Source organism: Urocitellus parryii, chromosome X, assembly GCF_045843805.1.
Source record: "Urocitellus parryii isolate mUroPar1 chromosome X, mUroPar1.hap1, whole genome shotgun sequence".
NCBI classification, from domain to species: Eukaryota; Metazoa; Chordata; class Mammalia; order Rodentia; family Sciuridae; genus Urocitellus; species Urocitellus parryii.
Window position 1 is genome coordinate 1,227,344 of NC_135547.1, and position 15,226 is coordinate 1,242,569.

The following is a 15,226-nucleotide window of genomic DNA, read 5'->3' on the forward strand; positions in this document are numbered from 1 at the left end:
TTGGGCTCCGGGGTGAAAAGGGAATGAACACCATCAAAAGGGCCATCTCACGCCAGTCAGCATGGCAGTTATCAAGCATACAGACAATGATAAATGTTGGCAAGAATGTGAGGGGAAAGGCACACTCATACATTGCTGGTGAGACTGCAAATTGGTGCAGCCAATATGGAAAGCAGGTTGGAGATTCCCCAGAAAACTGGGAATGGAACCACCATTTGACCCAGCTATTCCACTCCTCAGTCTATACTCAAAGGACTTAAAAACAGCATACTACAGGGACACAGCCACATCAATGTTTATAGCAGCACAATTCCCAATAGCTAAACTGTGGAGCCAACCTAGATGCCCTTCAGTAGATGAATGGATAAAGAAACTGTGGTATATACACAATAGAACATTATTCAGCATTAAAAGATAATAAAATCATGGCATTTGCAGGTAAATGGATGGAGTTGGAGAATATCATGCTAAGCAAAATAAACCAATCCCCAAAAACCAAAGGCCAAATGTTCTCTCTGATAAGTGGATGCTGATCCATAATGGGGGGTCATGGGAAAAATGGAGGAACTTTGATTGGGCAAAGGGGAGGGAGGGAAGGGGAGGGGGCATGGGAGTAGGAAAGATGGTGGAATGAGATGGACATTGTTACCCTAGGTAAGTGTATGACTGCATATATGGTGTGACACTACATCATGTACAACCAGAGAAATGAAAAGTTGTGCTGCAATTGTGTACAATGAATCAAAATGCATTCTGCTGTCTTATATACCTAATTAGAATAAATAAAAATTTACCAAAAACAGAGCCATCAATGGCAGGTGGCTTGTTAGCCTGGATGAAAGTACCTGCAACACCAGCTGAGCTTCTCAAAGCAGAGTGCCCCCACCCCTGCTGTTCCCAGATGGGTTGGTCCTGACCCCTCAGAGTTATCTTTTACTGTCCCCAAATTGTGGGAGGAGGGATCAGAGAAGACCAAGGATGCAAGGCACACAGTAGTGTGGGGGCTTCCTGGGTCCAGCACAAGAGCCCTCAGGGGGCTGGAGGCCTTTAGTGGCCTCCAACAGGAAGGGCAAGGCCAGGCCCACCAGCCCTCACAGGTAGGGCCAGACCCTCCCATGGTCCTCATCATGTGGGCCAATGCCACCCCCTACCCCTACCCAGAGAGACAGCTCCACTCAGGCATTATTTATAAGAAAGGGACCCAGGAATCATGCAAAATAAGGGAAACAGTCTTCTCAACACACAGGTAAGAAATAGTGCCTACCTGACCTCAGGTGGACTAGGGAGAGTGATTAAATGGAAGTTGAGATAAGAGATGAGGATGCTGTGGAAATGCCTGTCACCAAGACAGAGAAAGAAGGAGAAAGAAACATTTGGAGAGTGGGGTAAACACAGTGAGTTTGGTTAGGGGTTGGTTGGTTTTAAGTTGCCCATGGGGCATCCAAGTTCACATAACATACTGTCAACCCTCTAGGTATGCAGATGCAACGAACCTCAGGTCAAAAGTACTCAAAAAATTATACCTGTACTAAACACGTACATACTTTTTTAATTATTCCTTAAGCAACACAGCCTAAAAACTGTTTCTATAGTATTTTTATTGTATTCAAAATCGTAAGTTGGGCTGGGGATATAGCTCAGTTGGTAGAGTACTTGCCTCCCATGCACAAGGGCCTGGGTTCAATCCCCAGTACCACCAAAAAACCATAAATACTCTAGAGATCATTTAAAATATACAGGAGGATATGCACAGAATATGGTCAAATATGATATCATTTTACATGAGGATTTTAGTATCTTGGGGGGGGTCCTAGAACCCATCCCCTATGGAAATCAAGGGACGGTTACACTGGTTTGAAGCTCAGAAATTTAAGATCTTGAGGATCTAGCAAAAAGCTATATGTTTAGTGATCATTGTCCTTGAATTTATATATCCTGACCCTGCTACCTCTTAGGCTTAATCAATAAAGATTCTGCCTAATGTGTCTTAAAATATACTTATTATGTTCTGAACAAGTCATGTCTAATTTCAAAACACAAAAGATGTGATTGCCAGAGTGTTTGGGCTAGGACTTGTGCTTTGGAGAGGAGGGGCCATCTTTTGCTGAGCATTTCATGTGTGTCTATGTGTGTTTATTCAAACAAAAGTGTACATGAGTAATTGGAATGGATGGAAGGAAAACATCTCATTGTGTAATGTTGATGAAAGCTGATGAAACAAGCTATCAGTTGCTCTCTAGAGGAATGACTTTCAAGATACGATGAGAATTATGTGTAGAATTTAGAAAGGGTTACTTTTAGGAAGCAACTCAAAGCCACAGAGACAGAATTGTGCAGCATTGGCCCCGTGGTGTCTAACCTGGCCCCAAGCTTCAAGTGACTTCAGAGACTTCATCATAGCACAGTATTCCTCATTGCATTAAAAAGAGGTGCCAATTAGAAAAACTTTCAGAGTAAAAATTCAGCCCCAAATGAATTGTACAGGATAATTAAAACTTCATCCAAGTATTTCACTTGGGAACTAATTAGAAGTTTTTCTCACCAATTGAATAACTTTCTGGACATGTTTTTTGTTTGTTTGTTTGTTTGTTTGCTTGCATGCAAATGTAACATGTTAGAGTCACTGTTCTGCACACTAAACAGGAATTAGCTTATTTTCTCAGAAATATGCCACCTTTTCATCTTTAATGGTAAGATTGGTTGATATTTATTTTCTTTTCCAAAGTTGCCTATATTTTCTATGATATAATATATATATATATATATATATATATATATATATATATATATTTGAAACCCTATATCTAATAAAAGGCATAGTAGAGATACAATGGAATTCTAAAAAAAAAAGAGGTCATGAAATGATGGATAGATGATGATAAAGAACAAAAGGGGAAAATATAAAATAATAAGCAGTATAGTAGATTCAAACTTGACAATATTACCAATTGCATGAACAGTAAATTTAAATGTTTTAATTAAAAAGCAAATTGTAAGGCTGAGGTTGTGGCTCAGCTGCAGAGTGCTGGGTTCGATCCTCAGCACCACATAAAAATAAATAAATGAAATAAAGGTATTATGTCCATCTACAACTAAAAAACAAAATATTTTTTATAAAAAATCAAATTGTCAGATTGAATGAAAAAGCAAAACAAAACTATGTACTAAGCATCAGAAATTCACTTTAAAGGGCTGGGAATATAGTTCAGTGGTAGAATCCTTGCCTAGCACATACAAGGCCCTGTGTTCCATCCCCAGGACTGCAAACAAAAATAAAAAGGAAGAAAAAAGAAAAGAAATTCACTCTAAATATGAAGACATAGGTATGGTAAAAGGAAAGAGATGAACTATGCAAACTTTAATCATAAGAAAGCTTGATTGGCCATATTAATGGTCAAAGTACATTTCAGAACAAGAAATATAATAGGATGGAGGACATTTGCTAAAGATAAAGCAGTCAATACATGAAGAAACATAGTAACTTTAAATATGTATGCACTATATATAACAGAGTTTCAAAATACATGGAGTAAAACTCACAGAAAAGAAAGGCAAAGTAGATAAATACACAATCACAGATGAATATTTTAACACTCTTCATTTAGCAACAAAATTGATAGAATAATATTGAGAAAATCAGAGACAGAACAGCAAATTAAAATTTACATATGTAATAGGAAAGAAGTAATTTGAACTAAATGAATAAAATGTAAAATAGATAAAGAATACAGAAAAAATCCATGAATCTGAAAGCTTTTTAAAATATTTTTTGTAGTTGTAGATGAACAGCATACCTTTATTTTATTTGTTTATTTTTATGTGGTGCTGAGGATTGAGCCCAGTGCCTCACTAGGCAAGCACTCTGCCACTGAGCTACAACCCCAGCCCTGAAACCTTTTTGAATGCCAACAAAACCGATATAAAGAATAACCAGTGAATATTAGAAATAATATTTATAAATAAGTTTACCAATTTAAGATGAAATGAACAAATTCCTTGAATGACACAAATGGCTAAAACTGATTTGTGAAGAAGTATAAAACCTGAGTAGTCCTAAATCTATGAAAGATGTTGAGAATGCTTAGATCCACATGACTTTGCTGATCAATACTATCTACTATTTAAAGGAGAAATAGTATCAATTGTCAGGAGCTGTCCTGGATGCAGACACCTTTAAGTCCTAATGCACCAGGTTTTGACCAATTATTGCCTTCAGTCTGGCACAGCAGTGCCAGGTCACAATAACTTGGGGTTACCCCATTCAGATAATGAGGTGTGGCTCCAGGTGTAGGCATCATCCGTGGGGGGTTGACATACACTCACCTTTTCCTTTGTAAACCTGACCCCTTGCCTGATTTGAATGGCTTCTCCCTAATAAAAGGGTTCAGCACGTGCTCCTCTCTCTCTTTCTTGCCTGTCTTGCCCCTCTTGTGGGAGCTGCAGTCAAGGAGCAGTCACTGAACTCAAAGAAAAGGTAATCTCTGTGTCTGTGTCTTTATTTATTCCCTATAATTCACTTGGAGTATTCCTGATCTGTTTAGTCATGTGACGTGACAATCAATCCTATACAAATTCTTTCAGAAAGTACAGGAGGGGGAAGCACTTCCCAAATCATTTTATGAGGCCAGCATTACATAATACAAGAAAAAAAGACCACAGACTATCTGGGGATGTAGTTCAGTGGGAGAACACTTGTCTAGCATACCCAAGGCAATGGGTTCAATCCCCAGCACTACAAAAAAGGCTACAAACCAAGATCCCTCATGAAATCATAGTGTATGCAAAAAAAAAAAAAAAAAACCTTGATAAATTTAACAACCTGAAGCCAGCAATTTATAAATAGGTTGATGTGTATCAATACCAAGTGTAATTTATCCCAAAAATTAAGGATCAATTTTGTTTTTAAAAAACCAAGCCAGGCATGGTGGCACACGCCTTTGATCCCAGTGGCTTGGGAGGCTTAGGAAAATCGTGAATTCAAAGCCAGCCTCAGCAACTTAGAACTTAGCAAGACCCTGTCTCTAAATAAAATATAAAAAAGGGCTGAGGATGTGAGTCAGGGCTGAGGATGTGGCTCAGTGGGGTTCCTGGGTTCAATCCCAATACCCAAAAAGAAAAAAAATCAATCAATAACATGAACAATAAATAGAGGAAATAGAGGAAAAATACAATCATTTCAATACATGTAGAAAAATCATTTGACAACATTCTATCAATATTCATAATTTTTAAAAAATTCTTAGAAAACAAGGAATAGGACAGACCTTTCTGGGCCTAATAAAGGGAATCTGCAAAAATCCCATAATTAACTTCACACCTAGTTAAAGGCAGAATTTCCTCCCCAAATTTGGGAACAAAGCCTATATGGTCACTTCTACCCCTTGTATTCAATGTTGTTCTGGGTACCTGTAATGATTAATCTGAATTGTCAACTTGATTGGATTAAGAGATGCCAAGGATTAAGAGGCTTATGGTGTATTGATGAGGGTGTGTGTAGGAATGACTGGCATGTGGGATAGCCAACTGAAATGGAGACTCTCCCTAAGAGTGGGCAGAACCATCCAATAGGATGATGGCTTGGATGGAATAAAGGTTGGAAGAATAAGGACACAGCAGCAAATGCAAGCTTGATTGCTGCTGAGACCCTCTGAAGATATCAGACACTCGTTCCTTCACTCTTCCAAAGCAGACTCTGCCAGTGATTCCCCAGAAGCCTTTGTTCTTGAACTAGGGTAGCACCATTAATCCCTCTTGTTCTGAGGCTTCAGCCTCGTGGACTGTGCAGCTAGCGACTGGTTCCTCCAGCTCTCCAGCCTGCAGATGGCCATGGTGGACTATCCAGCTTCTGGTCGCTTGAGCCAACCTAATAAGTCCCCTTTTTGTAATTGTACTTCCTGTCGATTCTGTTCCTCTAGAGAACCCTGACTAATACAAAATCCTAGATGATAAACTAGGTTAAAAAGGAAAATAAAAGTTGTACAGGTTAGAAAAAAGAAATAGAACCATCTTTTTTTCTGACATGTTTGCATATTTAAAATTAGTAGTAGTACAAGTAGTAGTAGTAGTAGTAGTAGTAGCAGTAGTAGTACCGGGGATTGAACCCAGGGGCACTTAACCACCGAGCCACATCTCCAGACCTTTTTATTAGTGATAGGGTCTCACTGAGTTGATTAGAGCCTGTTAAGTTGCTGAAGCTGAATCCCAAAGAAACAAATGCCGAATGTTTTCTCTGATATAACAGGGGAGACTCATAGTGGGGTAGGGAGGAAGAGCATGGAAGGATTAGATGAATTCTAGATAGGGAAGAGGGGTGAGAGGGAAAGGGAGGGGCAGGGGATTAGCAAGGATGGTGGAATGTGATGGTCATCATTATACAAAGTACATGTATGAAGACTTGAATTGGGTGTCAACATACCTTATATACAAACAGAGATATGAAAAAAATCATGGTATATATGTGTAGTAAGAATTGTAATGCAAAAAAAAAACAAAGTACATGTATAATGGCATAAATTGGGGTGAACATACTTTATACACAGAGATACGAAAAATCTTACTCTATATGTGGAATAAGAATTGTAATGCATTCCACTGTTGTTGTGTATTTAAAAAAATAATGAAATCAATTTTTAAAAAAGTTGCTGAGTCTGGCTTTGAACTCATGATCCTCCTGCCTCAGCCTCCCAAACTGCTGGGATTGCAGGCATGTGCCACCATGCCCACACATATGTGAAATTCTTAAGTAATGTGCAAAAGAAGAAAAAAGTGAAATTTTAAAAACCAGTATCACTTACAATAGTATTCCCAAACATGAACCACATAGTGAAGCATTTGATAAAATATGTGCAAACTACAGACTATTGAAAAGAGAAACTGAAGAACACTTACAGAAATGGAGAAAAATATACTTTGCATAGATTGAAAGACCCAATCTTAAAGTACTCATAATCACCACCATATCTACAGTACAATCCCTCAAATCTTAATCATGTAGAAATTAAAACTTATTCCAAAATTGGTATAGAAAGGCAAAGGATTATGGATAGGAAAACCACACTTGAAAATGAAGAATAAGGGCTGTGGTTGTGGCTCAGAAGTAGAGTGCTTGCCTACCATGCGTGAGGCACTGGGTTCAATCCTCAGCACCACATAAAAATAAAAAAATTAAAAATGAAGTTATTGTGTCCAACTATAACTAAAAAATAAATACTTAAATAAAAAAGAGAATGAAGAATAAAACTTGCAAAATTGGAAAACTCATACATGACTAGCAGAAATGTAGATTGGTACAAACACTGGAAAACAGTTTGTTGGTTTCTCTTATGAAGTTAAATTTACACTTACCATATTACCCAACAATCCCATTTTGTCATTTACTCAAGAGAATTTAAAAAGACCTGTGTATAAAATTCCATATCAGATTTATTGATAAGAACTGCAACTTGGAGACAACCCAAATTTCCATCAACTGGTGAATGATGATGGACATATAAGTACAAATGCAAGTAGCACTGATTCTCCCTCAGGGCCATGTTCTGTCCCTTCTCTCTCTCCATCTCAGAGACTCATCTTTCTTGTTATCTGCATGGGGTCCTCATTTGTTGCTCCTCCTCATGACTCTGGTGCCCTGTGAACAGCCCTGTTTGGGTATTAAATGGGAGCACCTTTCAAGAGAAGGCAGGGGAATCTGCACGCTTCCTCCCCCTGACCCCAAGAAGATCTCCTCCCTTTTGCCTTCCTCTAGGATTCTGTGCATGAATTTAGGGAGTAAACAAGCACCACAATGAATAGAAGAAACACCTTTGGGAGGGATGATGCAAGAGATAAGCCAAACAAAGGAGGATACTCTGGGAACCTCAGGGAATGAGGCCTCAGATGAGAGATGAGTACAGTGGGTAGAGCGGGGGTTCAGGTCCCAGGTGATTCAAATGTCTCAGACAAATGGTTATTTAGAGGCAGCTCAAGTTAAGAAAGGCTCACCCTCTGGACACAAGCCCTTGAGTCACTCTGAGGGTCCCCATGAAGCACCTATAACATTTCTAGGCAACTGATGAGCAGATCTACCTGACAGTTGCTGTTTTGGTTCTTGATATTTGCTGCCTGGATTTTATATTTCAGTGCCCATAAACTTGAGTGCACATGTCAGTTGCTCAGACTTTGATTTAAATTGTCTGGATTCAGTTTCAGCTGTAATGCAGCTGGATTTCTGAACCAGCCCAGCAGAGGGTCAGGTCCTGGGGCATGGTGAACACACTGGGTGTTATTTCCTGGGGTGGGAACCTGCTGGGCTTGTGAACAGTTTTGTCTGAGCCTCCTCATTTTACCATGAGTCCCATTCCTCTAACCCTGTGACAACCACTGTGCAAGTTTGAGAGAACAGAAGCAAAGTTGACTTACAAGTACTCAACTTAGAATTATAGAATATGAAAGTTTGAAGGAACCATTAGGAACATTGTGTTAGTCACCTTTTCATTGCTGGAAAAAAAAAACCTGAGAAAAGCAACTTAAGATGAAAGATTTTTGGATTATGTTTTCAGAGATTTCAGTCCATGGTTGGCTGGTTCCAAGACAGAAACATCATGGTTGAAGGATATGGCAGAAGAAAGTTGCTCAGTCCATGGCAGCTATGAAAAAGAGAAAGAGAGGGAAAGAAAGGGGCTGGGGACAAGAATACCCTTCCAGGGCACCCCCTACCCCATGACTTACTTTCTCCAATCATGCCCTACTGCATATAGTTTCCACCACTTCCAAGAAGTTCATTCAGCTACCAGTATGTTCACAAGGTATGTTGATAGCCACATGGTTCATTATACCAGCTGGGTGAGTGACTTTTGTGTCACTATGACAAATGCCTAAGAAAAACAACTTAGAGGAGGAAAGATTTATATTGGCTCACAGTTTCAGAGTTTTCAGTCTACAGGCAGCTGACTCCAATGCTGAGGTGAGGCACAGCATCTTGGAGGAAGGACATGATGGAACAAAGCTTCTCAGCTCACAGGAGCCAGGAAGCACATGGGGCAGAGGGGACAAGATATAACCTTCCAAGGTATGCCACTACTGACCTACTTTCTTCAACTAGGTCCCATCTCCTATAGTTTCCACCAACTTCCGACAATCCATTCAAATTATTAATCCATCAATGGATCAATCTGCTGATGAGGATTAATCATAAGTCCTCATGATCCAGTCACTGCCCAAAAGCCCCACCTCTGAACATTGTTGCACTGGGGACCAAAGCTTCAGAATATTAGCTCTTAAGGGACATCCCAGATCCAAATATTTTCACCTGAGGCTTGAATTTCTTCTATACCAAAGAATCAAGCTGGCACAACAGAAAGGCCTTGGTGACATTGCTCTTTCTCTTTCAGTGTTCATTTGTGCACCTCAGGCTAAAACAGCAAGTCTAATTTCTACCCTTTCTACAACAAGCCCCTACTCCAATTCAGCACCTTGTCTCAGCTTTCATCTATTTCTGGCCCTGACTGAACCTCGGGTGTCTCCTAGGACACCATTGGTCCACCAGAAAAGGAAGCTGCTCATATCCTTCAGCTTGGGGAAGTTGGGTTGGCATTCCCTCTGCTTCCACTGGGACTTCCAGACCAAGTCCCACTTCTAAGGAGACTCTTTCTCCTCTGAAATAGGACTGACTTCAGCACTGCCTGGCTCTGATACCCTCTCACTCTCTCTTCTCCAAGCTCTTTCACATGAGAACTAGATATCTATAAAAATAGCTCAACTAAAGAGCAAAGAAGAGACAGGCAACCACATAGACCATGATGTCAGACAACTAAGCAGACTATAGAGCTAATACCCTCTTGCCAGCCTCCCCTGCAGCTGGAGGTAACCATGTGACATGGTTCTAGTATGGGTTTTGTTTGTTTTGTTTTTTGGTACTGGGGATTGAATCCAGAGCTTTATCACTAAGCCACATCCCCACCCTATTTTTATTTTGAGTCAAGGTCTTGCTAAGTTGCTTAGAATCTCACTAAGTTGCTGAGGATAGCCTCAAACTTGTGAACCTCCTGCCTCAGCCTCCCAAGGTACTAGGATTACAAGCTTGCACCACCTCCAACACCATTACAGTGGGAATCAAATTTCAACATGAGGATAAGGGAGCCAGATCACATCCAAAACATAGCAGCAACCCAAGCTTGCTATAACAATGTTGTGATTTTTTTCCTCATTAAAAAAAATCTTTATTTTAATTCCATTATGGTCATAGAACATACCGTGTATAATTTCAATCCTTTTAAATTAGTTGACACATGTTCTATGGTCCTGAATATATATAGTCCATCATGATGAAGAGTGCATATGCACCTGAAAAGAATGTGTATTGTGTTGCTGTTGTTCTTGTTGCTATTGAGTGAAGTGTTCTACAAAGTGTGAATTGGTCGAGTTGATTGATGGTGCTGGACATGGTGGCATGCAGCTATAATCCCAAAGACTCAGAAGCCTGACGTAGGAGAATCACAAGTTCAAGGCCAGCCTCAGCAACTTAGTGATACCCTTTCTCAAAAAATAAAAATGTATCCCAATCATATAGCACCCATGGGTTCAATATTCAGTACCAGGAAAAAAAAAGTTGATTGATGGTGTTGCTCAAATCATCTGCATCTTTATTTTCTGTCTACTTGTCTCATCAGTTAGAGAAAAGTGTGGACAATTCATTAGGACATTATGAGCAAATGTTTCAGGAAGAATTCAATCCCTCTGGCTACTGTGTGGAGACTAGACTGTGGGGATGAGCACAAAAGAAGCAGGGTGATCAATGAGGAGCCTGTCATAATAACTTGTGCAAGTATTGATGGTGGCTTAGATCAGACCTGTGGTAGTATTCAGGGCATTATGAACTGGTTGACTATGCATATATTTTGAAGATAGAACAAATAGGATTGAGAAATTGGGAGTTCAGACAATACCAAGGATTTTGGCCTGAGCAACTGGAAGGATGGAGTGATCTCAGATGTGATGGAAAAGATAATAATGTAAAGCATGTTTGGGTGAGTGGAAATAAAAGCAGATCATGTTTTGAGAGATTGCATGAATATTTTATTTATTTATTTATTTATTTGTTTGTTTGTTTATTTTTAGAGTAGTTAGATACAATACCTTTATTTCACTTATTCATTTTTATGTGGTGCTGAGGATCAAACCCAGGGTCTCACATGTGCGAGGCGAGCACTCTACCATTGAGCCACAACCCCAGCCCCTGAATGAATATTTTCACTGAAAAAAAATAAGAGAAGACACACAAACAAGTTGCCTAAAAGCATTTTTTTTTGGGGGGTACTGGGAGTAAATCCAGGAGCACTTAACCACTGAGTGACATCCCAAGCTTGTTTTTGTATTTCATTTAGAGACAGGGTCTCACTGAGTTATGTAGGGCCTCACTAAATTGCTGAGGCTAGCTTTAAACACATGATCCTCCTTGCCTCAGCCTCCCGAGCCACTGGCATTATAGGCATGCACCACCATGCCTGGCTGAACATCCAATGTTGATGGAGATTTCTCTCAATCTCAGGGTCTGCTCTTAGCACAGCAGAGTCCACTAATGCTACTAGAGTTAAAATGTATCCCCACGACATACACTGTAATGACCTATGGGGCATTTTGCATTTTAGAAGGAGTCTCTTGGGATAATCTCAATTTCATGTTGTCATCAGCTCTTTGTTCACCAGGTTTTTATCTGACAATGGCAGTATGTTTTCCAAATACTATGTACCCTGGGTGGTGCAGCTTAGGATAAGTGAGTAGGGAACAAGGACCCTCCAATGATATTCTGCTAACATCACTCCTTACTTTCAACCACTCCTGGCAAGGCTCATGTCTTAGGGATTATATATTTATATGCAACTAAAATACTAAGAAAATATTCCAAAATCTTGACAGTAGTTAAAGCTGAATGATAGGACCCAATTGACTATTTTTCTTCTATTTCCTAAATTGTCTTCAATTACCTAGTACTGCTAGAATAACTGAATCTCAGAACCTCCCTTAAAACCTGAGAACAATGGCAAGAATATTTGGAGGTTCTGGATCTTAAAAGAAACAAAGACACTGGAATAGCATCTCAGATTTATTTTCTGGAGTAACAAACATTTGATTACAAAACAAAACAAAACAAATAGATCCTAAAGCCTAGGAGCCAAATTTAAAAATAAAAATAGCCCCCCCCCCAAAGCAAAGTAGGATATCCTACAGTATTTACTGTAGGAATCATCAGCCAAGGGAAGGATTTACTGCCTAAAATGGTGCTCAAGGTAAAGCTTAGTCCTATTCTCCCTGCTGAGGCTTAGTGAAAACTGGGGGCACGAAGCGCTGCAGGATCCACACCACCAAGGAAAGCCAGTCAAGACAGAAGGAAATGAAAGTTTGGAGTTGGCCAGGATCTTCAGCAGTTAATCATCTAAAAGGGAAAGAGAATATCAAGTAAGGGGGCAGGAGGGGCACTTTCCTTGTTTTGCCTCCTCACACAGGTGCAGAGCACCCCCCTTATTCAGACTTCATTATAGTGCTCCCTTGGACTAAGACTAGCCCTGGCCACTTGCTGTCATCTTCTACCAAGCCCATTGTATAACTGACACAGCAAAGATGGGGCCATTCACATTGAGCTTCTTCTGAACTGGCCCTCAGAGATCAGCATGTGCGTCCACAGGCTATGGGAAAGGCTGGCAGTGTGCAGGTACAGATACTGGTTAAGACATCACCCACACTATTGATTTTACCTGTGCTCAAGGTGTTCGTCTCACTCTGAGGCTTGCCTCTGCTGTCTGCCACCTCCCACCCGATACCCTTAGGCTACCCTGGACAGCATCATCCATTGTCCCCTGACTCCCTTTGGGCTGGTTTTCCCCATCACTTCCCCCATCCTTCTGCCCAGGCCATGCCCTGCCCAAACTCTACAGTTACAGTTCTTTCCTGCTCCTCTCTCAGTCGTCACCTGCCTGAGGAAAACCCCTCCAACTATCCCTGGTCTGTCCCCTAGCTGCCCAGACCACTGAGAGGATCCTGAAATAGGATACAACTGAAACAATCAGTTACCTGGACCTCCAGCGGCTGGCGCAGCATCTCCACCAGGCCCTGGCGCGTGTGGAAGGACACCAACTGCAGCATCTGCCTCTCCTGCGACACCAGGGCCTCCAGGGTCACCTGGGCCACCAGGGTCACCAGGGTCATCAGGATCACCAGGATTCTCGGGACCTCCTGGGCCACCAGGACCTCCTGGGCCACCAGGACCTCCAGGGACACCAGGACCACCAGGACCGGCAGGACCTCCAGGATCTTCAGGACCCTCAGGACCCTCAGGACCCCCAGGACCGCCAGGGCCAACCGGCCCGACCTGGCCGGCGGCACCACCCGCTGCAACCACTGCAACCACTGCGACACCTGCACCTTCTTCTGCTGCCTGCATGGCTCCTCCTTCATCAGCCTCAGGGAGCCCAAATACTCCCGCCTTTTCCACCGGAAGCTGTGTGACCTACTACTCCCAACACGAAGCTCCGTTTCTTAGTGCAATGTAATGCGGGATATCCAGAGCGCCTGCGCAAACACACCCGCTGGCAAGGCCTCCTGTCCTGTAATTGGTTCGCACCAACATGACCCGGAAGAACCCCTATATTTTCTAACCAATGATCACTCTCTCATAAAGCTCCACCCTCTAGAATAGGAGGCGGGGCAGATCTAGTGCGACTGCGCAAACAGATCCCCATAGGCTGCTTCTGAAAAGTGGGTACTACTTGGAGTCTCAGACACTAGTAGGCCGTATAATGAATGGATTTTCCAGTGTTGCTACGTACAGCCAGTTCCCCAGTCCACATGCCCAAACACTAACCCCTGAGACTGTTTAGCATATGACTGGTTCCCTTCAATCCCACTCCACCCCAAGCACGCCAGGGAGTCCTAGAAGATGCCTGATGCCCCTACTGACTGGTCCCATGTCTTTCTGTTATGTGAGGGAGGCAGGCTTCTCTAGGCCAAACTGGTCCTGTCTCCCACATGTGGTCCAGTCCTGGGGACACATGGCCAGGGATGCAAAGCAGCCACTCCTGGGTTCTACCTGTCCCCATCCTCAGGGAGCACCTAGGCAAGTTCTTGGAGCTAGGGTGAGCCTTACTCCTTCAGTTAGACCAGGGGCTGTAGGGAGAAGCTACTACCCCTTGGGCACTGGTCTATTTCTGTGTGTGGAAGTGGGTCAAGTCAACAGGAAAGGTACAGTTGGAGGTGGGCAGGGTGGGGCCAGCATTGCCTCTGAGGCATGTGTCTGCAAGGGACACTATTATATTAGAAGGTAACTGGACCAGGACTAGTGTGGGGCAGAAGTAGTTCCTTAAATACAAGGCTGTTGTGTATGTCTGCCCTGCCTCCTTGTCTAGATGTTCAATGACCAAAAAAAAAAGGTAAAAATGAAAAATCCCCTAAAGTCTTGAAATCTCTGTTCTCTAAAAGTTTTGAGACTGGTAATGGGCAAGATAAATAGCTTAAAGAAAACACAGCTTTTACCAACAACCTGCTGGACAAAATCCTCATTGTTATCCTTGTCCTCAGACTCATCATTTCTGCATCTGTATCTTCATCATCTTTTCTCTTCTTGTTTTTTTCAGCCATAACAGTTCCATTATTTTTACATCACTTTTCTGTTGGCTGCTTATAGGACAACATTGTTTCTAGGTTTTTCTCCATTTCTATCTCTCATTGGCTCATTGTTCCCAGTTTCTGTGTAGCATCTCAATGGAGAGGGAAGGATGCTGTCCTGGGCTATAGTGTGGTGCTCAGAACAAAGGAAATGGTCAAGGGCTATTGAAATCAGTGCTATAGTGGGGAATATTCATTGCTGAAGACAAAGATAAAAGGGGCTCCCAACTGCAGAGGATCAGGCATGGATCTTGATTTGTAATTAGCATTCTTCTCTAAAGAAAACACAACTCATTAGACAAATGACCAATTCCACAGTAAGGCAAAGAAAGTACAAGATGAACTGGAATATCTGTCCCAGAAGAATAAGGGAGTGTTCTACAAACAACAGGGACACATTTAGTAGGACTAAGGGGGAAAAAAGAGAGAGAACACAAATCAAACAGAGGCACATTACTAATGACCTTATATAAATAGCAAGTATGCATGGAAACCAGGAACCATATGTGATTTCCTTTATTTCCCTAACCTTCTGTACTTCTGAGTCAATCAAGAATTAGGAGCAAGGGCTGGGGTTGTGGCTCAATGGTAG

At 41.6% G+C, this 15,226-nt stretch overlaps 1 non-coding gene across 1 annotated transcript; it reads left to right on the top strand.

The window, feature by feature from the left end:
* The first annotated feature begins 1,626 nt into the window (after nucleotides 1–1,626).
* Nucleotides 1,627–1,699, top strand: Trnag-ccc (transfer RNA glycine (anticodon CCC)). The gene has a single exon. It is a non-coding gene; the product is annotated as a tRNA-Gly (tRNA).
* The last annotated feature ends 13,527 nt before the right edge of the window (nucleotides 1,700–15,226 follow it).